This window comes from Triturus cristatus, chromosome 10 (assembly GCF_964204655.1).
Source record: "Triturus cristatus chromosome 10, aTriCri1.1, whole genome shotgun sequence".
Classification (NCBI taxonomy): domain Eukaryota; kingdom Metazoa; phylum Chordata; class Amphibia; order Caudata; family Salamandridae; genus Triturus; species Triturus cristatus.
Window position 1 is genome coordinate 1,206,442,373 of NC_140593.1, and position 24,657 is coordinate 1,206,467,029.

General features: G+C 56.0%; 1 protein-coding gene across 2 annotated transcripts in view; it reads right to left on the minus strand.

The window, feature by feature from the left end:
• CCDC120 (coiled-coil domain containing 120) overlaps window positions 1–24,657 on the minus strand; it is a 352,506-nt gene that overhangs the window by 189,878 nt on the left and 137,971 nt on the right. Inside the window, exon 1 of one of the 2 annotated variants that reach the window (XM_085629696.1) lies at window positions 16,248–16,694. The exons of the other annotated variant lie outside the window; for it this stretch is intronic. The gene's annotated coding sequence lies outside the window, so the exon portion shown is untranslated. Of the gene's footprint in view, window positions 1–16,247; window positions 16,695–24,657 lie in introns of those variants that run through there. 2 annotated transcript variants of the gene reach the window in all.

A 24,657-nucleotide genomic window follows, 5' to 3' on the forward strand; every position in this document is an offset into this window, starting at 1 on the left:
CCAATGCACCTCCGCCCTGAGACGCAGCACCCCTGACCACACTGCTGCCAATGCACATCCGCCCTGAGACGCAGCACCCCTGACCACACTGCTGCCAATGCACATCCGCCCTGAGACGCAGCACCCCGACCACCTCTGCCAATGCACCTCCGCCCTGAGACGCAGCACCCCCGACCACACCTCTGCCAATGCACCTCCGCCCTGAGACGCAGCACCCCTGACCACTCTGCTTCCTATGCACCTCCACCTCCCCCCTGAGACGCAGCACCCCTGACCACACCTCTGCCAATGCACCTCCGCCCTGAGACGCAGCACCCCTGACCACACCTCTGCCAATGCACCTCCGCCCTGAGACGCAGCACCCCTGACCACACCTCTGCCAATGCACCTCCGCCCTGAGACGCAGCACCCCTGGCCACAACGCTGCCAATGCACCTCCGCCCTGAGACGCAGCACCCCGCCCACCTCTGCCAATGCACCTCCGCCCTGAGACGCAGCACCCCCGACCACACCTCTGCCAATGCACCTCCACCCTGAGACGCAGCACCCCCTGACCACCTCTGCCAATGCACCTCCGCCCTGAGACGCAGCACCCCTGGCCACAACGCTGGCAATGCACCTCCGCCCTGAGACGCAGCACCCCGACCACCTCTGCCAATGCACCTCCGCCCTGAGACGCAGCACCCCCGACCACACCTCTGCCAATGCACCTCCACCCCGAGACGCAGCACCCCCTGACCACCTCTGCCAATGCACCTCCGCCCTGAGACGCAGCACCCCTGGCCACAACGCTGGCTATGCACCTCCACTCAGACGCAGCTCGTGCACCTCCACCCTGAGACGCAGCTCGTGCGCCTCTCATGCTGCTCCCAGGTGAAGACCCGCACAGCTGTATGCTATGCGATGCACAACCCCTCTCGGATAGGTCTGGACAGGCCATAACGGGCACCGGGCGTTTCCCGGGTAGGCCGTTAGGGTGGGGGCCGGTTTTGGGTCCCTGGGGGGGGGGGGGGGCATTGTTGTTGCCAGGGGTCGGCAATATCGGCCCCCGGTATCAAAATCGGCCGAAACCGGCCTTCACAAACTGCTCGGCTGTACTCCCCCCCCCCCCCCCCCCAGGAGGGGGGGGGGGGGGTCATTGAGCAGTTTGCCAGGGCTGGTTTCTGTTCCCAGTCCAGCCATGCTCTCGGTGGCTATGGCCGAACCCCAGGTGATGTTCTGGGGACTTGCGCGCATTAAGACCTCAGCCCACCATGATGCCCGGCGGCTGCACCTCTTAGCACAGTGTGAGCTACGGCAGATCGGAGTAGGGTCGTTTATTCCCGTTAGCGTCCCGACAGGTGCAGCAGGGCCGTCACCGGACGGCCATCGCTCATATTTGAGAGTGTAATGAAGCGGAGAGCCCCGCCGAGGGCGCCCGCACCGGGCCCGGCCTGGGGATGCACCGGATCCTCTCACCGCATTATGGACTATCGACAAAGACGGATATCACGGGAGGCGATTGATCGACCCACCCGTGGGGGAGGGGCAGAAAGAGCAGGTGGGAGGAAGGGAGAGCGCGAGACTGTGGTAACTGGGCTCCCTTGCCCTGGAGTGGGTACCAGCACTTGCCAGGCAGGGTAAAGCGTCAGGCTGTGAGCACAGGGCACTACCATTGGAATGGGCGAGTGCCAGGTAGAGTGAAGACCCGCTGTGTGACCAGAGGGTCGCAGTGGTCTGTCAGTCGGTGCGTGCAAGATGCAGGGGGCGCACGGGTCAGCGCCAGGTGCTGGGAGTGTGCAGCGCTGGAACGCACCGTGGTAGTGTCTGTGCCAAGAGAGCGTTGTAAGTGCCAGGCTCTTAACCCCTGGTGCGGCCTGCGCCAGGAGCAGGGAGTGCGCAGCGCTGTAAGGGGCCAGGCTCTTAACCCCTGGTGCAGCCTGCGCCAGGAGCATGGAGAGCGCAGCGCTGTAAGAAGGGGCCAGGCTCTTCACCCATGGTGCGGCCTGCGCCAGGAGCAGAGAGCGCAGCGCTGTAAGGGGCCAGGCTCTTCACCCATGGTGCGGCTTGCGCCAGGAGCAGGGAGAGCGCAGCGCTGTAAGGGGCCAGGCTCTTCAACCATGGTGCGGCCTGCACCAGGAGCAGGGAGAGCGCAGCGCTGTAAGGGGCCAGGCTCTTAACCCCTGGTGCGGCCTGCGCCAGGAGCAGGGAGAGCGCAGCGCTGTAAGAAGGGGCCAGGCTCTTAGCCCCTGGTGCGGCCTGCGCCAGGAGCATGGAGAGCGCAGCGCTGTAAGAAGGGGCCAGGCTCTTAACCCCTGGTGCGGCCTGCGCCAGGAGCAGGGAGAGCGCAGCGCTGTAAGAAGGGGCCAGGCTCTTCACCCATGGTGCGGCCTGCGCCAGGAGCAGAGAGCGCAGCGCTGTAAGGGGCCAGGCTCTTCACCCATGGTGCGGCTTGCGCCAGGAGCAGGGAGAGCGCAGCGCTGTAAGGGGCCAGGCTCTTCAACCATGGTGCGGCCTGCACCAGGAGCAGGGAGAGCGCAGCGCTGTAAGGGGCCAGGCTCTTAACCCCTGGTGCGGCCTGCGCCAGGAGCAGGGAGAGCGCAGCGCTGTAAGAAGGGGCCAGGCTCTTAGCCCCTGGTGCGGCCTGCGCCAGGAGCATGGAGAGCGCAGCGCTGTAAGAAGGGGCCAGGCTCTTAACCCCTGGTGCGGCCTGCGCCAGGAGCAGGGAGAGCGCAGCGCTGTAAGGGGCCAGGCTCTTCACCCATGGTGCGGCTTGCGCCAGGAGCAGGGAGAGCGCAGTGCTGTAAGGGGTCAGGCTCTTAACCCATGGTGCGGCCTGCGCCAGGAGCAGGGAGAGCGCAGCGCTGTAAGGGGCCAGGCTCTTCACCCATGGTGCGGCTTGCGCCAGGAGCAGGGAGAGCGCAGCGCTGTAAGGGGCCAGGCTCTTAACCCATGGTGCGGCCTGCGCCAGGAGCAGGGAGAGCGCAGCGCTGTAAGAAGGGGCCAGGCTCTTAGCCCATGGTGCGGCCTGCGCCAGGAGCAGGGAGAGCGCAGCGCTGTAAGAAGGGGCCAGGCTCTTCACCCATGGTGCGGCCTGCGCCTGGAGCAGGGAGAGCGCAGCGCTGTAAGGGGCCAGGCTCTTCACCCATGGTGCGGCCTGCGCCTGGAGCAGGGAGAGCGCAGCGCTGTAAGGGGCCAGGCTCTTCACCCATGGTGCAGCCTGCGCCAGGAGCAGGGAGAGCGCAGCGCTGTAAGGGGCCAGGCTCTTCAACCATGGTGCGGCCTGCGCCAGGAGCAGGGAGAGCGCAGCGCTGTAAGGGGCCAGGCTCTTCAACCATGGTGCAGCCTGCGCCAGGAGCAGGGAGAGCGCAGCGCTGTAAGGGGCCAGGCTCTTAACCCATGGTGCGGCCTGCGCCAGGAGCAGGGAGAGCGCAGCGCTGTAAGGGGCCAGGCTCTTCACCCATGGTGCGGCTTGCGCCAGGAGCAGGGAGAGCGCAGTGCTGTAAGGGGTCAGGCTCTTAACCCATGGTGCGGCCTGCGCCAGGAGCAGGGAGAGCGCAGCGCTGTAAGAAGGGGCCAGGCTCTTAGCCCATGGTGCGGCCTGCGCCAGGAGCAGGGAGAGCGCAGCGCTGTAAGAAGGGGCCAGGCTCTTCACCCATGGTGCGGCCTGCGCCTGGAGCAGGGAGAGCGCAGCGCTGTAAGGGGCCAGGCTCTTCAACCATGGTGCAGCCTGCGCCAGGAGCAGGGAGAGCGCAGCGCTGTAAGGGGCCAGGCTCTTCAACCATGGTGCGGCCTGCGCCAGGAGCAGGGAGAGCGCAGCGCTGTAAGGGGCCAGGCTCTTCAACCATGGTGCAGCCTGCGCCAGGAGCAGGGAGAGCGCAGCGCTGTAAGGGGCCAGGCTCTTCAACCATAGTGCGGCCTGCACCAGGAGCAGGGAGAGCGCAGCGCTGTAAGGGGCCAGGCTCTTAACCCCTGGTGCGGCCTGCGCCAGGAGCAGGGAGAGCGCAGCGCTGTAAGAAGGGGCCAGGCTCTTAGCCCCTGGTGCGGCCTGCGCCAGGAGCATGGAGAGCGCAGCGCTGTAAGAAGGGGCCAGGCTCTTAACCCCTGGTGCGGCTTGCGCCAGGAGCAGGGAGTGCGCAGCGCTGTAAGAAGGGACCAGGCTCTTAGCCCATGGTGCGGCCTGCGCCAGGAGCAGGGAGAGCGCAGCGCTGTAAGAAGGGGCCAGGCTCTTAACCAATGGTGCGGCCTGTGCCAGGAGCAGGGAGAGCGCAGCGCTGTAAGGGGCCAGGCTCTTCAACCATGGTGCGGCCTGCGCCAGGAGCAGGGAGAGCGCAGCGCTGTAAGGGGCCAGGCTCTTCAACCATGATGCGGCCTGCGCCAGGAGCAGGGAGAGCGCAGCGCAGTAAGAAGGGGCCAGGCTCTTCACCCATGGTGCGGCTTGCGCCAGGAGCAGGGAGTGCGCAGCGCTGTAAGAAGGGGCCAGGCTCTTAGCCCATGGTGCGGCCTGCGCCAGGAGCAGGGAGAGCGCAGCGCTGTAAGAAGGGGCCAGGCTCTTAACCCATGGTGCGGCCTGCGCCAGGAGCAGGGAGAGCGCAGCGCTGTAGGTGCCAAGCGCGACCATCGGAAAACGCGCTCTTAGGGCCCGGCTCCCCCCGCCCCTGTGACACACCCCCTTGTGGCGCTAGCATAGCCGGCAACCTGATTGGTTGCCGGCCGGAGTTAATCTTTCCGGGGCACCGAGTCGTAGGCACAACGGGTACTTCCGGTTGAGATGAGTGGAGATGGGGCTTGGGGGCTATTTAGGCCCGGATCTCACCTCCACTCATTCTCTTTTGCGGTTTCCCTCTCGGACGATGGCTAGGTTATGAAATTCTGAACACTAGGTAATTAAAATGCGTTATGCAAGAATTTATAGCCTAGTAATTTATCAATGTTATTGATTGTCAATGAATAACTTGTTTTGTATTAAACATGGCCTAATTTTTCCCACACCTTGGAGTAAGGATTAGTTTGTGGGCACTCATTGGGTGGAACAGGGGCGATATAGGGGGGGGGGGGGGGTCCGGGTTCTATGGCCGATTCCTGACCCGTGGATCCGGCCTGCTGGACGAGCAAGGCTCTGGGCAGGGCACCGGACCTGTACCAGGTCTGTGCCAGGTACGGGAAGAGCACAGTGTCAGAAGCGGCAGCGCCACCGAGACCCTTCGAGACTAGGAACACAACGACTCTTAACCGATCCCAGCTCGGCTGATGCCCCGCTGTGTGACTTTAGACGTCACGCCATTGGAAGGCGTCGGTCTGGCCTGTGCATCGCACCATCAATTCAAATGCAGCCTGTAGGGTAAACGCAGGAGGCGTGTTCCCCCAGAGTAGGGCGTGGTGTGTACAGAAAGGCTCGTGCCCTCTTGTCGGGGAGGGGGGGGGGGGGGGGTCTGCGTACTGTTAGTAGTAAGCTATGGGACAGGATACCTTCCATCACGTGTGCGCCCACAGGGGTCTGGCCCTAGACAGCAGGGACCCTTCTATCGCAGGATCTGTAGGCACTCAGCAGGCCGTGCCCTGGACTGACGGGACCCTCCATTCACGGGGGCTGCGTGGCCCGGGTAGGCCCTGCCCTGGACAGACGGGGGCCCCTCCCGTCACAGGGGCTGTGTGGCTTTGTATGCACTGCCACGAGCAGACAGGAGCTGCGCCCCCTGAGGATCTGACCTTGGGTCGTCGGGGGTCATACTGTCGTAGGGACAGTGTGTTCTGAGCAGGCCACTCTGAGGCAAGGGGGGGCGTTTATCTGCCCCTTCACACTCCACGGCACACGCAATCCGTGTCCAGACACGCACGGCAGCCGAGGAGCCCCACCCCGCCTGGACTCTCTGCCCCGGGGCCTCGGGCTGACGTCGCAGGGTCTGGGAGTAGGCATCCACCCAGGGGGGTGGGTAACAATGGACCATCACCAGCACGAGGGCCTCGGGGTCAAAGGCCGCACGCACGGTAGCAAGAGGGCATGTACAGCCTGAGGGGACTGGCCTCGGAGGGCTGTTTCACAACAGGCTGTGCCTGCTAGGAGGCCAGTGGGGCTGGGGCGAGTTAGTCATGACCAGTCAGCCTTTTAAGAGGAGCAAGCCAGTCTGTAACCTCGCGGACTATCTATAGTGCTATGAGGCCGTACCAGTTGTAGGATTGTGCGCTATACTGGTGCCAGTAACATAACATGTCTAAACTCCCAGGTGTGCCAAGCTTCCCCAGAGGCAAACATATTCACCCCAGTGCAGAGATCTGGGCCTAAATCCATCGTTTTTTGCTGACCACCCCACCCCAGTTCAGACCCGGCCATTTGCAAATCAGTCTTGACCCTGTGCCTCATGAGAACAGTCCAGCCCGAACTGCCAGACCAGGTAATCCCTGGACTGGAAACAAGTATCCTGGGACCGGTTTCGGGGTTTCACCCCTCTTCAGCCAGGATAGCCTGATTCCAGTGGCATGGAGAGCACGGGACCCACGTCTGAGCATACCCGTCCCCCTCGGGGTGACAAATACAAAACAAGCATTGGCATAGCCAATAGGTCTCGCCTTTGGGACCTTATAAGTGTTTAGCCATGCAACAGTTGCATAGCTAAATACTTGGCCCCAAATGCCAGACCTATTTGCTATGCAAAGCGGCCGTACGGCCGCGAAAGTGATCGTGATCAAACATCAAAGCGGCCGTACGGCCGCCAAAGTGAAAGTAATCGCGGTAAGAGTGGCGCGCGCACCCGCGCACATGCACTGTAGCTCTAGGCTGGCCTGGTAGCACTTTTTGGAGCCCTCTCAATAAGTCTCGCCAGACCAGCGCATGCGCTGGGTCAGGCGAGACCTAAACAACAGTTGATGGACAGAATGCAGAACAATGTCATACATTCACCCCAGTACAGAGATCTGGGCCCAAATCCATCCTCCAGAGTCAGGTCTATTTTTCAAGCACTTTGGGTAGGGAACATAGTTCAGATCAAGTACTTTATTTGGTTTTACAAACAAACCATAAAAGCGTACAGATAAAAACAATTAACATTTCGATCATAGTCACTAGTAATCAGAAAATATGTACAATTTAGTACATCTTGAAATTCTAGTCTGAATAAAGTGATTTAGTACATACAAAATAAAACCTCTCATAAAACATTTCACTTAAAACGTATTAAAACAGGCCAGTGTCAAATACCTCGCCCTTTATTCCGTGCGTTTCATGACGCATGTAATAAATGCACACACAGTTCTACACACTAGCTCCGTCTGGAGCAAGTGTAGATCCCCTGCACCCTCTTTGCACTTTTGTAATGTTTAAAATCGTCCCGAGGGGCTTTAGAATCCGAATTCTCTTTTCTTTATAGAGCTTTGAAATCGGGGCATCCCTGAGCTGCGTGGGCACAGAGCCAAACCTTTCTCAGTAAAAACATTGGAAGGGTAAGACGCCGAGAGGTGGGCCACACCGTGTCTAACTTAACAGAAGAAATCCCTGGTGACGCGGCACCTCAGGAGATGCGGCTCTGCGCTAGATGAAGGGCATAGATCCTCGCCAGACCCTCCTGCCCTCACCCTCCGGCCTGGTTTCCGCCTTCAGGTGCCTTTGCTCCGTTTTTACCAGTAACGCGGTCTGGCACTCGAGGGACATCGGATCAGTTAACAACTCTGTCCTCCCGATGGACCACAACTCACTCGTCACATAAATAAAATGGCGTCATTCTAGATTGGTAAAGCGCGACTTATCACTCCTACGGGTATCCTGGCGCGGGTGGGGCATCGGCGATATGAAGTGAGCTATTGCCCAGAGTCACATGATGCTAAGCTGCCGCTGATGCCGGGATTCGAACCGTGAGCCCCGCGCTCCGGAGTCAGGCGATCTGACCACTGCGCCACACCTCTCCCTCACATAGTAAAGCCTCTCGAGCTCGTGGGCCCCTCATAAATTTAAACAATCAACGATCACGGGCTGTGTGAGTGCTACCCCAGATCTGCACCAAACTGAAGGCCAAAGTAACGTAGGTGCCAGCCTTACTCTTTCCCCGATATACCACAACCCTAACGCCTCGCGCATTATTGACGAGGGAATGCTGCTAGGGCGGGACAGAACCCGACGCAAACAATGGTTTTTAAGGCTCTGTAATGGTGAATAGTCTTATCCCCAGTACACCAGCACCATCAGTGGCTACTGGTACAGGCATAGTCTGATAGGCGGCGAGTGCTACTTCCAAAGTCATAGACCCCAATTCAACAAGCTTTTGCAATGCAACAGGTCTCGTATTCACGAGAGTTTGAGCTATTGGCAGTGTGACAATAATACTCTTCAAATGCAAATACCATTGCATTGCAAATACTTTTTTTAGTAAAAGTGCCCCATGCCACCTATCACGTTAATGGAGGCCACGCCACTATCCTTAGATGAGCCACGTCTAAAGAAAGGGCTGTTGCCACCATTAGAGTGAACGCGCGGTATGGGGTGCTTTTACAATAAAAAGCATTGGTTTGTAACTTGACAAACAAATGTGTTTTGTTGTAAAAGCGCCTCATGCCGCGGTTTCACTTTATTAGCGGCCGTGGACCTTTCTTTAGACGCGGCTTGTCTAAATAAAAGGGAGTGGCCTCCATTAACGTGAAAGCACAGCATGGGTCGCTTCTAAACAAATGCAAAAAAGTGAACAGGAAAAAATAAACATGCGGCTGCGTTTGGCGCTGCAAATAAAACAAAGGCGCGGCTACAACTGTGGCGCGCCGTGCTAGTAAAAAATAATAAAGCGTTAGGAAAGAGCGTGTCTTGCCTGCCACAGCAGGCAGGTGAAAAAAATGTAAAGAAATAGTACTTGGAGGCTGTAATTAAAGCCTACCGAGCAACAACACACGTAAGAGGGCCAGTCCTTATGGGAAGATGAGACCAGGCTTTACTAAGGAGGGACTACCAAGTCCAGAGACCAATAAAAAGCCACAGTTTACAAAAAGACAATGACAAGCCAATAAAAAATAAGGGTGGAGTGGGCGGAGCTTCATGTCCATACCTGAATACAGCATGCCTTGCAGAGCAGCGCGTGCGCTGCCCAGGCTCGACCTAAAAAGAGACGCACGAGCCTGCTCGAACTGTGTGACCCCTACACTTGTCAAGTGCACCCACGTGCTCCAGTTATTAGATGGAAGACCCCCCTCCCCCCTATGAAAAAAATAGAAACCCATTTATGCATGGTATCACGATACACAATGGAGTCAGCCTATTTCCTGGATGCCCACAAACCAAGATTTGGTTTCATCTGTTGAAAGCCCCAAGTCACACAAACCCCGCCACACAGCCCAGTAGTGTCTGGAGCGCAGGGGACACAAAACCTGCTGACCCTGTCGCCGCACTCTGACCTCTCCCCCCACCCTGTCACCGCCCCCTCCAGGTACACACCTCACCGGTAATGCTAGACGGCTACATTATTCAAGAGTGGGTAACTCGAGATCATGCCACATCCGCTGGGTGTAACTTTAGACCCCAAGGGCGCTTAGAAAGTGAGAGGGCGGGTGCTCGGACAAATAGGGATAAAGGTCGCTTTAGTGAAAGTACGCCGGACATATTAAAGGGAAAATCTCTACTTAACGCCTTCATTGTGGCCCAGCATAACCCGCACCACGGTCTATGCAGGGTGTATATTTATACGGCATCTAATAACGAGGTAACTGTGTAATATTACCTGCCAGGGTTCTGGTGGCATCATAGACCATACCATAATATGGCCACTCTGTCCCCGCCCCCCCACCAATATTAACATGAATTGGCACTTCCACTGCCCCTCCCTTCGCCACTTTACGACAGTGACGCACTCCTTTCAGGTCTGCAAGCCGCTCCCCGTCGCCCCCTCTGCCGCAGGGAAGGCGCTGGTTTCATCTTTGCAGGGTGGTTCTCGAAAGGGTACGCCCCCTGCCAGGACCCAGGGGTACAGCTGGGCCACCAGATAGGGGGTGGGGGTCTAGCTGCCTCTCTTAGGGGCTGCGAGTCACGGAGGGCCCCGCCTGGGGGCTCTGGTCTGCCCCTACTCCCCACGGGTCATTTAGCCAAGGTAGGGACTTCGATAACTGGGTCCTTAGACACATTAACACTGTCAGCAGGCCCCGCCCCCAACCTCCCCAGACGCCTCCTTCACGAGATCTAGAACCGTGTTCAACAGCAAGACACGACCCCAAACACCCCTTAAAGAAATCTAGAAGCATATATTCTTTCGATATGCCATCTAGAACCAGGCAGCCCACCCGCCCCAGGCCACCTGAAGCGATCTAGAACCAGGCAGCCCACCCGCCCCTGGCCAGCTGAAGCGATCTAGAACTAGGCAGCCCACCCGCCCCTGGCCAGCTGAAGCAATCTAGACCCAGGCAGCCCACCCGCCCCTGGCCAGCTGAAGCAATCTAGACCCAGGCAGCCCACCCGCCCCTGGCCAGCTGAAGCAATCTAGACCCAGGCAGCCCACCCGCCCCTGGCCACGAGCAGCGATCTAGAACCAGGCAGCCCACCCGCCCCTGGGCACCAGCAGCAATCTAGAACCAGGCAGCCCACCCGCCCCTGGGCACCAGCAGCAATCTAGAACCAGGCAGCCCACCCGCCCCTGGGCACCAGAAGCAATCTAGAACCAGGCAGCCCACCCGCCCCTGGGCACCAGAAGCAATCTAGAACCAGGCAGCCCACCCGCCCCTGGGCACCAGAAGCAATCTAGACCCAGGCAGCCCACCCGCCCCTGGCCACCTGAAGCGATCTAGACCCAGGCAGCCCACCCGCCCCTGGCCACCTGAAGCGATCTAGACCCAGGCAGCCCACCCGCCCCTGGCCACCTGAAGCGATCTAGACCCAGGCAGCCCACCCGCCCCTGGCCACCTGAAGCGATCTAGACCCAGGCAGCCCACCCGCCCCTGGCCACCTGAAGCGATCTAGACCCAGGCAGCCCACCCGCCCCTGGCCACCTGAAGCGATCTAGACCCAGGCAGCCCACCCGCCCCTGGCCACCTGAAGCGATCTAGACCCAGGCAGCCCACCCGCCCCTGGCCACCTGAAGCGATCTAGACCCAGGCAGCCCACCCGCCCCTGGCCACCTGAAGCGATCTAGACCCAGGCAGCCCACCCGCCCCTGGCCACCTGAAGCAATCTAGACCCAGGCAGCCCACCCGCCCCTGGCCACCTGAAGCGATCTAGAACAGGCAGCCCACCCGCCCCTGGCCACCTGAAGCAATCTAGAACCAGGCAGCCCACCCGCCCCAGGGCACCAGAAGCAATCTAGAACCAGGCAGCCCACCCGCCCCTGACCAGCTGAAGCTATCTAGAACCAGGCAGCCCACCCGCCCCTGACCAGCTGAAGCTATCTAGAACTAGGCAGCCCACCCGCCCCTGGCCAGCTGAAGCGATCTAGAACCAGGCAGCCCATCCGCCCCTGGCCACCTGAAGCGATCTAGACCCAGGCAGCCCACCCGCCCCTGGCCACCTGAAGCGATCTAGACCCAGGCAGCCCACCCGCCCCTGGCCACCTTAAGCGATCTAGAACCAGGCAGCCCACCCGCCCCTGGCCACCTGAAGCGATCTAGAACCAGTCAGCCCACCTGCCCCTGGGCACCAGAAGCAATCTATAACCAGGCAGCCCAACCGCCCCTGGCCAGCTGAAGCGATCTAGAACTAGGCAGCCCACCCGCCCCTGGCCAGCTGAAGCGATCTAGAACTAGGCAGCCCACCCGCCCCAGGCGACCTGAAGCGATCTAGACCCAGGCAGCCCACCCACCCCTGGCCAGCTGAAGCTATCTAGAACTAGGCAGCCCACCCGCCCCTGGCCAGCTGAAGCGATCTAGAACTAGGCATCCCACAGGCCCCCGCCATCGGCCACCTGAAACAATCTAGAACCAGGCAGCCCACCCACTCCAGGCCAGCTGAAGCGATCTAAAACTAGGCAGCCCACCCGCCCCTGGCCAGCTGAAGCGCTCTAGAACCAGGCAGCCCACCCACCCCTGGCCACCTGAAGCGATCTAGACGCAGGCAGCCCACCCGCCCCTGGCCAGCTGAAGCGATCTAGACACAGGCAGCCCACCCGCCCCATGCCAGCTGAAGCGATCTAGATAGAACCAGGCAGCCCACAAGTTCTTCACAAGGTGCATCAGGGGTGCTATGGAGTCCTTACACCCACCTACTCACACCCTGCGGTGCTCAGGATTCAAACCCTTGCCTGGTCCCCGAGAGAGTGCATGACTGGTAGTGCTCAGAAGACGCTCATAGCGCCTCGTCAGACTCCGGGCTTTCTTCCTGCTGTAGTTGGAGGCTCGACTCCCTGGGCCTCTGGGCGCAGCGCTTGAGCTCTCCAGATTCACCACAGACCATAGAGGACAGGCTGTCACAGACCCCCACGTCCACCCCTGCCTGCCCTCACTTATCCCCCAATCCTTGTGTTGGCGCCTAGAAGGTACCTGCTCATGGTTTTTGGCACTGAACAATCCACTCACATAAATAAGTCCACATTTTCGATCTAGCTATATATATATATATATATATATATATATATTTTATTTATTTTTTAAACAGTAATTCACAGCAACACTGTCATCATCTAAAGTGTCTCAAAACCCCTGGTTTGTGCGGCAACAACCGTCTGCCGAGCCGCGTTACAGTCAACAAATCTTCCAGTAATTATCCAGGTGACTGGGTACTAGCGAGAGAGCCATGTGAACTGGGGGTCAGAGATCATCTGAAGGGCGGGGGGGGGGGTTCGTTGTTGGCACAGAAGGGCGAGGCAGGCATCCACAGAAGCCAAGAGATCTCGCCTATTCCCAAATGTGAGCCTCCCCCACCTCCCGCCCCCCAGTTTCTGCTAGGGGTGGGTGGAATTTGCGAAAGCGACTTTCGCAAATTATCGAGAAAATGTTAAAAATCTCCGCAAACATGCGGAAATATCGCGAATGTGCGGAAGTTTTTTTCCCGCCCGTTCGCGGTATTTTCTGCGTGGTCGCGGCTCGCCAACTTACCCATGCAGTTGCTCTCGGGCGCGGCCATCTTGTTTTCACTCTTCTCGCGGTGCATGATCGCGAGAAGAAAGACGTGATCGCGCGACGCATGACGTTACTGCGGGCGCGAACTGTCGCGAGACAGCGCAAATGGCTACCAACAATCCAACATCTCGTGGAGAACGCGACCGGGTCGGGAAAACTTGCCGGCGAACGCGGGGATTCAGGTAAGGCGATCGCGAGAATATATTATTTTACAGCGCGAGCAAGAAACAAATTATCGCTAAGCTGCCGAATGCGGAAATTTTGACATTTTCGCGCTCTCCGCGGAACGCGAAAATGTAAAATGATCGCAATTTCCGCGAGCGGAATAGAAATTTAGCCCAGGTCTAGTTTCTGCAACAAGAGCAGTAAAATGAAGATATGCCCACCAGTCCGCATGCCAGGCTGAGGGCACGTCCCAGGGCATCTTCTGGGACCTTGTATTGTCCTGGTATCCCCTGCACGGTGGGGGGGGGGGGGGGGGGGGGGGAGGGCGTCTGAAACAGGTCTGGGAGGCAGTGAAAGCGGCGCGTTAACAGAGGGTCTGCCGTCTGACCCTGAACCCCAGACCCTCAAGGGCCAGGAGCAGGGGCTTCTGCGGCATATTTTGAGACTGAGCAGGGTAAAAACCCGCTTTGGAATCCCAGCGCACAGACTAGGGCGCATTTTGTGACAGTGGGCATACGACTGTCACTACTGCACCTCGGAGTTGGCTCGGCTCGTGCGCCAAGAAGTGAACAGCATCTTCGAGGCGAAGACTCCAGAGCCGGACAGACGAGATGGCAGGAGGCCCGTTCCAAGCAGGGGCAATGCCAGTGTGTCCTGCGCCCCAGAGCAAGGAAGCCCCCTGGCCACTGGTTGTATTGTGAAATGCAATAGCCAGGGTTTACCTCTGGGACCCGGCGCCTATGGAAGACGGGCCTAGTGGCTTAGCCTTGGTGAGACTAATGCGTCCCTTGTAGGGGCAGGGGTTCGACCTCATGGATGGTCAAAGGTTCAATCCCGGCGGGTCCACTCAGCCTTTCATCCTTCCGAGGTCGATAAAATGAGTGCAATCGAGATGGGTTAACAATAAAACATCTGTTATTCAGCGCCAAGAAACCCCTCTGGGTGAGCGTGCGATTTACAAAATACACATGTTAAGCTAAAGGAAGCTATGTCCAGCCTCCCGTGACGTATACAGTGCCAACACGTTCTGGTGCTTAAACCTCGCCCCGTGCACAGCTGGCCTCCAGAACAGGAGGCAACAGACATGTAAATATCTGTGTTTCACAACACGAATGACGTAAATGGAAGTGGTGATGAGGTGACCTCACGGTGATGAGGTGACAAGATCACAACGTGCAGGTCTGGCGGTTTAGGAGGTCTCCGCTCACAGCCTCACACCCTATCCAGCTGTGCGGTCTCACTTCTAAGGCGTTTACCTTCCTGCAGTAGAACACGGTGGACTACAAACCCCAGGGAGCACTGCGTAAGTACTTTACGCAGTGCACCCTGGGGTTGGTCCGGTCTTAAGTCTCCAAATGTTGATCCCTTTTATTGAAACAATTGAAATAAAAGGCTTTGGCGCCCCACGGACTCCTCAGGTGGCAGCGGCAAAACCAGGAGGGGCTAATTCTATATGGTGAAGTTATGCGGCATCAGTGTTTGCCTTTCATTCAGAGATATCCGTCACTATGTAATTAAGTTACATTTAGAGTGATTGTCTGGAAGTGTATGCAAGGACACACAATCTTTACATCCCGGTTGTCAGTCTGTCCTTCTGGTCACCACTTGTATCACCCTTCACCTCAGAGCTCCCAGACCGGCTTGTTTCGAAACGGGAACTTCTGACATGTTCGCTTTGCATGATGGTACTTGTAGTGTCACTCGTCCCATTATTTCCCTCTGCATGCAGGACTGCAGCTACCAGCATATGGTGACATGAGCGGGTTTAGTAACTGCCATACCTGACAGGGGATACCTGGAGGGCCCTGGGGCCACACAGGCCCTTAACATGATACAGCAGAAACTACATGAAAAGAGCGAGTGTGAGGCTGGCGGGTATAGCCTGAGACAGCGGCGCATCGTCCCCCAACGACCCCACTCCGGCCGTGCCCGACCTCTGCCCCCACCCCCCCGTCCTTTGCAGCAGTTTTGTTAGGTTCGCAAAAAGGTACACACCTCATAACACAACCCTCAGACGAGACAAGCACACAACCCCACTCACCTCATAACACAACCCTCAGACGAGACAAGCACACAACCCCACTCACCTCATAACACAACCCTCAGACGAGACAAGCACACAACTGCACCTACCCCATGACAACCCCCAGCCGAGACAAGCACACAACCCCACTCACTTAATGACACAACCCCCAGACGAGACAAGCACACAACACAACCCCACTCACTTAATGACACAACCCCCAGACGAGACAAGCACACAACACAACCCCACTCACTTAATGACAACCCCCAGACGAGAGAATTACCCAGCTCCGCTCACCTCCTCACACAACCCCCAGAAATAATTACACAACACAACCCCACTCACCTCTTGACACAGCCCCATTCATCTCCCGACAAGACTAAAGCACAAACCCCACTCACCTCATGAGAAATCCCAGACGAGATAAGAACCCCACTCAATTCCCGACAACCCTCAGGCTAGACAAGCACACAACTCACCAGGCTAGACAAGGACACAAGCATCCCATCACTCACCTCATGAAAACCCCAGACGGGACAAGCACACAACCACTCGCCTCATGAAAACCCCAGACGAGACAAGCACACAACCACTCACCTCATGAAAACCCCAGACGAGACAAGCACACAACACCACCCCCCTCGTGACACTACCCCCAGACTAGGCAAGCACACAACCACACTCACTTCATAATAACAACCCCCTCCCCCCCAACATACAAGACAAGCACACAACCCCACTGACCCCTCACTCAAACACCAGGCTAAAAAGGAACACGCAGCACGCATCCCACTCACCCCCTACTCCCTTCCTACACAACTCCCAGGTTAGAGGAAAACACTTTACAAGACCCCGTCCTTCTCACAACTCCTGACATTCCAGGCTTGACAAGCGCACACACCCTGACATCTCCCAGCCGAGACTAAACCACACAACACCCGCCTCCTGTCACAGCCCCACTCACCCCGGACCCATCTCTCAGGCTAGACAAGAGCACACAACACGACCACAGTCACCTCCTGACCTGATCTGGCTCGACAATAACACACAACACAACGCCACTCACCTCTTGACCCTGCTCCAGGCGCTAGGCTGTCCGGGGTCTCCTCTCTGAACACTGGCTTCCTAGGGGTTAAACTGGACTCTCCACAGACTAGACTCTACTCCCAATCCAGGTACAACCGGCTTAATCCACAAACTGTCCCCTCCGAAACCTGGCCTCTCTGGAGTCGGAGCGCTCCAAGCGCGTCCTTCCACAGCAGCGCGAAGAGTTCCCTTCTCTTTCCTGACAGTTTGGGGTGACTCCAAGATCCGGGGTGCAGGCCTCTGCTCGCCCTCCGGGGGCTGGCACCCACGCTCCGAGGTGGAGACAGCGCTTTAATGCAGGGCAGTGCGATGTCTGCTGCCCCCCCTGCCCGGAATCGCTGCCACTGCCGGGTCTCTTATCAGCCACCCTGTTCAGTGTGTTCCTGAAACTCTCTCTGGGCCGGCCCGGCCCCTCCCTCTCTCCTCCCCTCCTCCGGTTCCCTGGGGAACGAGGGACACCTGATTGCTGCCTGGCTGCACTTCCCCCAGTGAGGGAGGCTGCCGGCTGGAGCACGGCGCGTGTGCAGGAGAGGAGCGCCGGGATCGGCGGGAATACACTGTGAACTACTGAGAGGCGGGAATATACACACCGGGAACCCGAAAAACCACTCCCAAAGACTGGAGTATACACACTGAACAACCACTCTCAAAGACTGGAGTATACACACTGAACAACCACTCCCAAAGACTGGAGAATACTCACTGAACAACCACTCCCAAAGACTGGAGAATACACACTGAACAACCACTCTCAAAGACTGGAGTATACACACTGAACAACCACGCTCAAAGACTGGAGAATACACACTGAACAACCCCTCTCAAAGACTGGAGTATACACACTGAACAACCACTCTCAAAGACTGGAGAATACACACTGAACAACCACTCTCAAAGACTGGAGTATACACACTGAACAACCACTCTAAAGACTGGAGTATACACACTGAACAACCACTCCCAAAGACTGGAGTATACACACTGAACAACCACGCTCAAAGACTGGAGAATACACACTGAACAACCCCTCTCAAAGACTGGAGTATACACACTGAACAACCACTCTCAAAGACTGGAGTATACACACTGAACAACCACTCTCAAAGACTGGAGTATACACACTAAACAACCACTCTCAAAGACTGGAGTATACACACTGAACAACCACTCTCAAAGACTGGAGTATACTCTCTGGGTGCAGGAGCAATCACTACCAGAAGCAGGGATATACACACCGGGAACCCGAAGAACCACTGCCAGAGACTGGAGTATACACACTGAACAACCACTCCCAAAGACTGGAGAATACTCACTGAACAACCACTCCCAAAGACTGGAGAATACACACTGAACAACCCCTCTCAAAGACTGGAGTATACACACTGAACAACCACGCTCAAAGACTGGAGAATACACACTGAACAACCCCTCTCAAAGACTGGAGAATACACACTGAACAACCACTCTCAAAGACTGGAGTATACACACTGAACAACCACTCTAAAGACTGGAGTATACACACTGAACAACCACTCCCAAAGACTGGAGTATACACACTGAACAACCACGCTCAAAGACTGGAGAATACACACTGAACAACCCCTCTCAAAGACTGGAGTATACACACTGAACAACCACTCTCAAAGACTGGAGTATACACACTGAACAACCACTCCCAAAGACTGGAGAATACACACTGAACAACCACGCTCAAAGACTGGAGAATACACACTGAACAACCCCTCTCAAAGACTGGAGTATACACACTGAACAACCACTCTCAAAGACTGGAGTATACACACTGAACAACCACTCTAAAGACTGGAGTATACACACTGAACAACCACTCTCAAAGACTGGAGAATACACACTGAACAACCACTCTCAAAGACTGGACTATACACACTGAACAACCACTCTCAAAGACTGGAGAATACACACTGAACAACCCCTCTCAAAGACTGGAGTATACACACTGAACAACCACTCTCAAAGACTGGAGTATACACACTGAACAACCACTCTCAAAGACTGGAGTATACACTCTGGGTGCAGGAGCAATCACCACCAGAGGCAGGGATATACACACCGGGAACACGAATAACCACTGCCAGAGAAAGGAATATGCACACCGGGTGCACGAGCAACGACCACCAGAGGCAGAAATATACACACCAGGTGCACGAGCAACCACCCTCAGAGGAAGGGATATACACACCGGGTACACGAGCAACCACCCTCAGAGGAAGGGACCTGGTACACGAGCAACCACCCTCAGAGGAAGGGATATACACACTGGGTGCACGAACAACCACCACCAGAGGCAGGAATATTCACACGGGAACATGAGCAACTACCCCCGCTGGCAGGAATCTACATACTGTGTAGATGAGCAACCACCTCCAGAGGAAGGAATATAAACACCGGGGTACATGAGCCACACCCCCAGAGGCAGAAATATACACACTGGCTGCACGGGCAACTACCACCAGAGGCAGGAATATACACACTGGGTGCACAAGCAACCACCCTCAGAGGCAGGAATATACACACTGGGTGGACGAGGAACCACGAGACAGGGATATATATACCCAGGTACACGAGTAAACACCCCCAGTGCAGGAATTGCACACCGGGCACACGAGCAACTACTGCAGAGGAAGAAATCTAAACACACGGAGTACACGAGCAGCCACCACCAGAGGTAGGAATATACACAGCGGGTGCACGAGCAACCACCACCAGCGGCAGGAATATACACACCGGGTACACGAGCAACCACCACCAGAGGCAGGAATATACACACCGGGTACACGAGCAACCACCACCAGAGGCAGGAATATACACACCGGGTATACGAGCAATCACCACCAGAGGCAGGAAAATACACACCGGATGCACCAGCAACTACCACCAGTGGCCGGAATATACACACTAAGTACAAGAACAACCACCCTCAGAGGAAGGAACGTACACACCGGGAACACAAACAACCACCCTCAGAGGCAGGAATATACACACTGGGTACACGAGCAACCTCCCCAGAGGCAGGAATATACACACTGAGTACAAGAACAACCAACCACAGAGGAAGGTATATACACACCGGGAACACGAACAACCAACCTCAGAGGCAGGAATATACACACCAGGTGAACAAACAACCACCCGCAGAGGCAGGAATATACACACCGGGTGCACGAGCAACCACCACTAGAGGAAGGAATATACACACCTGGAACACGAGCAACCACCACCAGAGGCAGGAATATACACACTGAGTACACAACCAACCACCACAGAGGAAGGAATATTAACACCGGGTACACGTACAACCACCACCAAAGGCAGAGATATACGCACCAGGAACACAAGCAACCACCAATAGAAGCAGGAATATACACAACGTGAACACGAGCAACCACCACAGTGCAGATATATACACACTGAGTACACGATCAACCACCACCAGAGACAGGAATATACACACTGGGTGCACAAGCAACCTCCCCAGAGACAGGAATATACACACCGGGAACACGAGCAAAAACCCTCAGAGGCAGGAATATACACAGCGAGTACAGAAGCAACCACCACCAGAGGCAGGAATATACACACTGGGTACACGAGCAACCACCCTAGAGGCAGGAATATACACACTGGGTACACGAGCAACCACCCTAGAGGCAGGAATATACACACCGAGAAAACGAACAACCGCCCTCAGAGGAAGGAATATACACACCGGGTTCACGAGCAACCACCACCAGAGGCCGGAATATACACACCGGAACAGGAACAACCACCTTCAGAGGCAGAAATATACACAGGGAACACGAACAACCAACCTGAAGAGGCAGGAATATGCATACCGGGAAAATGAACAACCACCCCCAGAGGCAGGAATATACACACCGGGTACACAAGCAACCTCCCCAGAGGAAGGAATATATACACTCGGTGCACGAGCAACCACCACCAGAGGCAGGAATATACACACTAAGTACAAGAACAACCACCCTCAGAGGAAGGAATATACACACCGGGTACACAAGCAACCACCCTCAGAGGCAGGAATATACACACTGGGTATACGAGCAACCACCACCAGAGGCAGGAATATACACACCGGGTGCACGAACAACCACCACCAGAGGCAGGAATATACACACCGGGAACATGAGCAACTACCCCCACAGGCAGGAATATACACACTGAGTAGATGAGTAACCTCCACCAGAGGCAGGCATATACACACCGGGTACATGAGCAACACCCCCAGAGGTAGGAATATACACACTGAGTACACAAGCAACAACCCGCAAAGACTAGACTATACACACCGGGCACACGAGCAACCACCACCAGAGATAGGAATATACACACTGGGTGCACGAACAACCACCACCAGAGGCAGGAATATACACACGGGAACATGAGCAACTACCCCCACTGGCAGGAATCTACATACTGTGTAGATGAGCAACCACCTCCAGAGGAAGGAATATAAACACCGGGGTACATGAGCCACACCCCCAGAGGCAGAAATATACACACTGTGTGCACGGGCAACTACCACCAGAGGCAGGAATATACACACTGGGTGCACAAGCAACCACCCCCAGTGCAGGAATATACACACTGGGTACACAAACAGTCACCCCCAGTGCAGGAAATGCACACCGGGCACACAAGCATCTACTGCAGAGGAAGAAATATAAACACACGGAGTACACGAGCAGCCACCACCAGAGGTAGGAATATACACAGTGGGTGCACGAGTAACCACCACCAGCGGCAGGAATATACACACCGGGTACACGAGCAACCACCACCAGAGGCAGGAATATACACTCCGGGTATACGAGCAATCACCACCAGAGGCAGGAAAATACACACCAGATGCACCAGCAACTACCACCAGTGGCCGGAATATACACACTAAGTACAATAACAACCACCCTCAGAGGAAGGAACGTACACACCGGGAACACAAACAACCACCCTCAGAGGCAGGAATATACACACTGGGTACACGAGCAACCTCCCCAGAGGCAGGAATATACACACTGGGTACACAAGCAACCTCCCCAGAGGCAGGAATATACACACTGAGTACAAGAACAACCAACCACAGAGGAAGGAATATACAAACCGGGAACACAAACAACCAACCTCAGAGGCAGGAATATACACACCAGGTGAACAAACAACCACCACTAGAGGAAGGAATATACGCACCTGGAACACGAGCAACCACCACCAGTGGCAGGAATATACACACTGAGTACACGACCAACCACCACAGAGGAAGGAATATAAACACCGGGAACACAAACAACTACCCTCAGAGGCAGGAATATACACACTGGGTACACAAGCAACCTCCCCAGAGGCAGGAATATACACACTGAGTACAAGAACAACCAACCACAGAGGAAGGTATATACAAACCGGGAACACGAACAACCAACCTCAGAGGCAGGAATATACACACCGGGTGCACGAGCAACCACCACTAGAGGAAGGAATATACACACCTGGAACACGAGCAACCACCACCAGAGGCAGGAATATACACACTGAGTACACGACCAACCACCACAGAGGAAGGAATATAAACACCGGGTACACGTACAACCACCACCAGAGGCAGGGATATACGCACCAGGAACACAAGCAACCACCAATAGAAGCAGGAATATACACAACGTGAACACAAGCAACCACCACAGTGCAGATATATACACACTGAGTACACGATCAACCACAAACAGAGACAGTAATATACACACTGGGTGCACAAGCAACGTCCCCAGAGGCAGGAATATACACCCCGGGAACACAAACAACCACCACCCGAGGCAGGAATATACGCACCGAGAACACGAGCAACCACCCCCAGAGGCAGGAATATACACACTGGGTGCACAGGCACCCCCACCTGTTTGATAAGCACGTTCTCGGCCGGGCACCTTCACCACTATCGCATGCATTGTGCAGGAGCGGCCGGCTGAGAGGGCACAGCGACCCCTGTCTGCTGGTGGCAGGAGTGCAAGACCAGGAAGGGAGGGTGTGGTAATAGACTGGAGCAGAACTGGTGCCCCTTGGGGCATCGGTGGGCGGCATAGGGCTCTGCCAAGCGTGTGTGGCCGGACTTACAAGAACAAAGGTGCGTTTGGAAGCACAATAGGGCTGGAAAACTAAAACATTGCCATACGCGGACGATATTGCTATAGTAACCCCTGATCCTGAAACAGCTATTGTTGAGATTGAGGCGGAAGTGGCGAGATTTGGTCAGCTCTCGGGGTATTCCCTCAATAGCACTAAAACCCAAATTGTTTGCAATAATATCAGCATGGCTAACAACACTAGACAGGTAGAAAAGGCAACATATCGTGGAGTTGATATTATGGGTAATGTTGATAAAATTGTTGATGGTAATATTGATCCTTTGATCGTTAAAACTAAAATTTAACTAACGAGATTGCATAATTTACACCTGTCGATTATTGGTAGATGTAATATAATTAAAATGTTTTTTTTACCTAAATTTTTGTATTTTTTAAGGACAATCCCGCTAGAATTTACCACGAGCTGTTTGAAAAAAATTGAAGATTTATTTTCTCATTTTATTTGGGCATATGAAAAGCCCAGAAGAGCATACAAATGTTTATCCTTGACAAGAGATGGGGAGGCTTGGTATTACCAAATACAAGACTTTATTATCGGGCCCCTACCTTATTATTTAATTTAACCCTTATATGTGAAAAACTAAGAGATAGCATAATGGAGAAAATACCAACACCTATAGAACTTATAATGGGTAAAGATGTGTTGGACCCGGCCTCGTGGCGTGGTCCTTAACCCCCTGGATTGTGCCCGTTCCCCGCCCCGGCCTTCACGGGCCACCCGTCTGAACTGCACCAAGGCCCTTCACCCGGAGCTGCACGTGGTCGCATACTCCTCGTGGCTCCGCCATCTTGTTGGCATCCACGTCACACCGTGCACCAGCCGGCGCGACCCCGCTCAACCCGGCCTCGACCCCAGCGAAGCCCCGACATCGAGGCACCACGAACTAGCCAGGGGGTGCCGCAGGAACCATTCATCGCCCCCGGCGGAGGACAGTATCGATGGGACCCCCAACTGTCCTCCCCTCTCGAGGTGTGATCGCCCTGCAACTCCCATGGGCCTGGCGCCTCTCCTGCTGGGCGTCTGGCCACCTCCACCCGGCCACTCCGCCCCCTCGGGCGCATAGGTCCGGACATCAAAGGGCTCCAGACCTATATCTGGGGGGACCCCACCACAGCTCGGCAGTTGTATCCCGGAGTCGAGAGCCCTGCTGATTGAATCGCGGCTGACCCTACGGAGAAGAACTCTTGTCGGAACCATCACGAGCCCTGCTGACTGCGTCGCGGCTCCTTCTTGTGAACACTTTGAACCACCTGGAACATCGGAGCCCTGCTGACGCTGTCGCGGCCCAACCTCGCTGAAACCTTCCTCGGAGCCCTGCTGACGACGTCGCGGCTCGAGCTGAGCAGAAACCATCTTGAGAGCCCTGCTGATTGAATCGCGGCTCTCCACGAACTGTACGCCAGAGCCCTGCTGACGCCGTCGCGGCTCGACCCATCCGAGATCCGGAGGTCCTCCAGCTTGAGGATAAGAACTGGGCCCCAGGTACCCTCGTACCGCATTCCTGCCAAAGACTGTCCCGCTACCCCGACCCTTCCAAAGAGACACTGAGACTTTTGGTGGATCCCTCGATCCCTTCGTGTAAATATTGACCTCGTAACCTTTTTATTGCTGATAAAGAATTGCTTGTCACAAGACAACCTCCTTGAGTCCTGTGTGGTGGTGTTACTGTGCTAGTACGTGATAGGAGAAGGATCTCTCAGGAGACTTCTCGGCAGCGCTCGGCTACTTCGTGCAGTGAGAGGGCCCCCCCTTTGGTGGTCTCACCGACTCCTCGGGGTCCGCCTTCCAACATTTGGTGGCCAGCGACGGGATCCGAGCCGAACGCAGTACGTACCAGCCAGTACCCACTAACTACCCATCCAAACGAACAGCATCATGAGCAGCCAGGAAAACAACGCGACAATGGAGTTCCAGCCCGAACGGCTGGAAGAATATACGCACAAAGAATTAAAACAGTTCTGCAAAGACAAAGGCATTGCAACCACCAGCCTAGGTACCAAAGAGGAGATGCAGAAAGCTCTGAGGGCATGGTTGGAGGCCGGGGCAGGCCCCTCCCAGGAAGAAGGGCCCTTGCCCCTGACTGAGACCACAGCAACCGCACTGACTCCGGCAACCGGAGGAAGAAAGAGCCTAGAAACCGGCCTCTCCGAAGAAGAAATACGAGAACGGGAAAAGGTCCGGAGCCACGAGCTAGA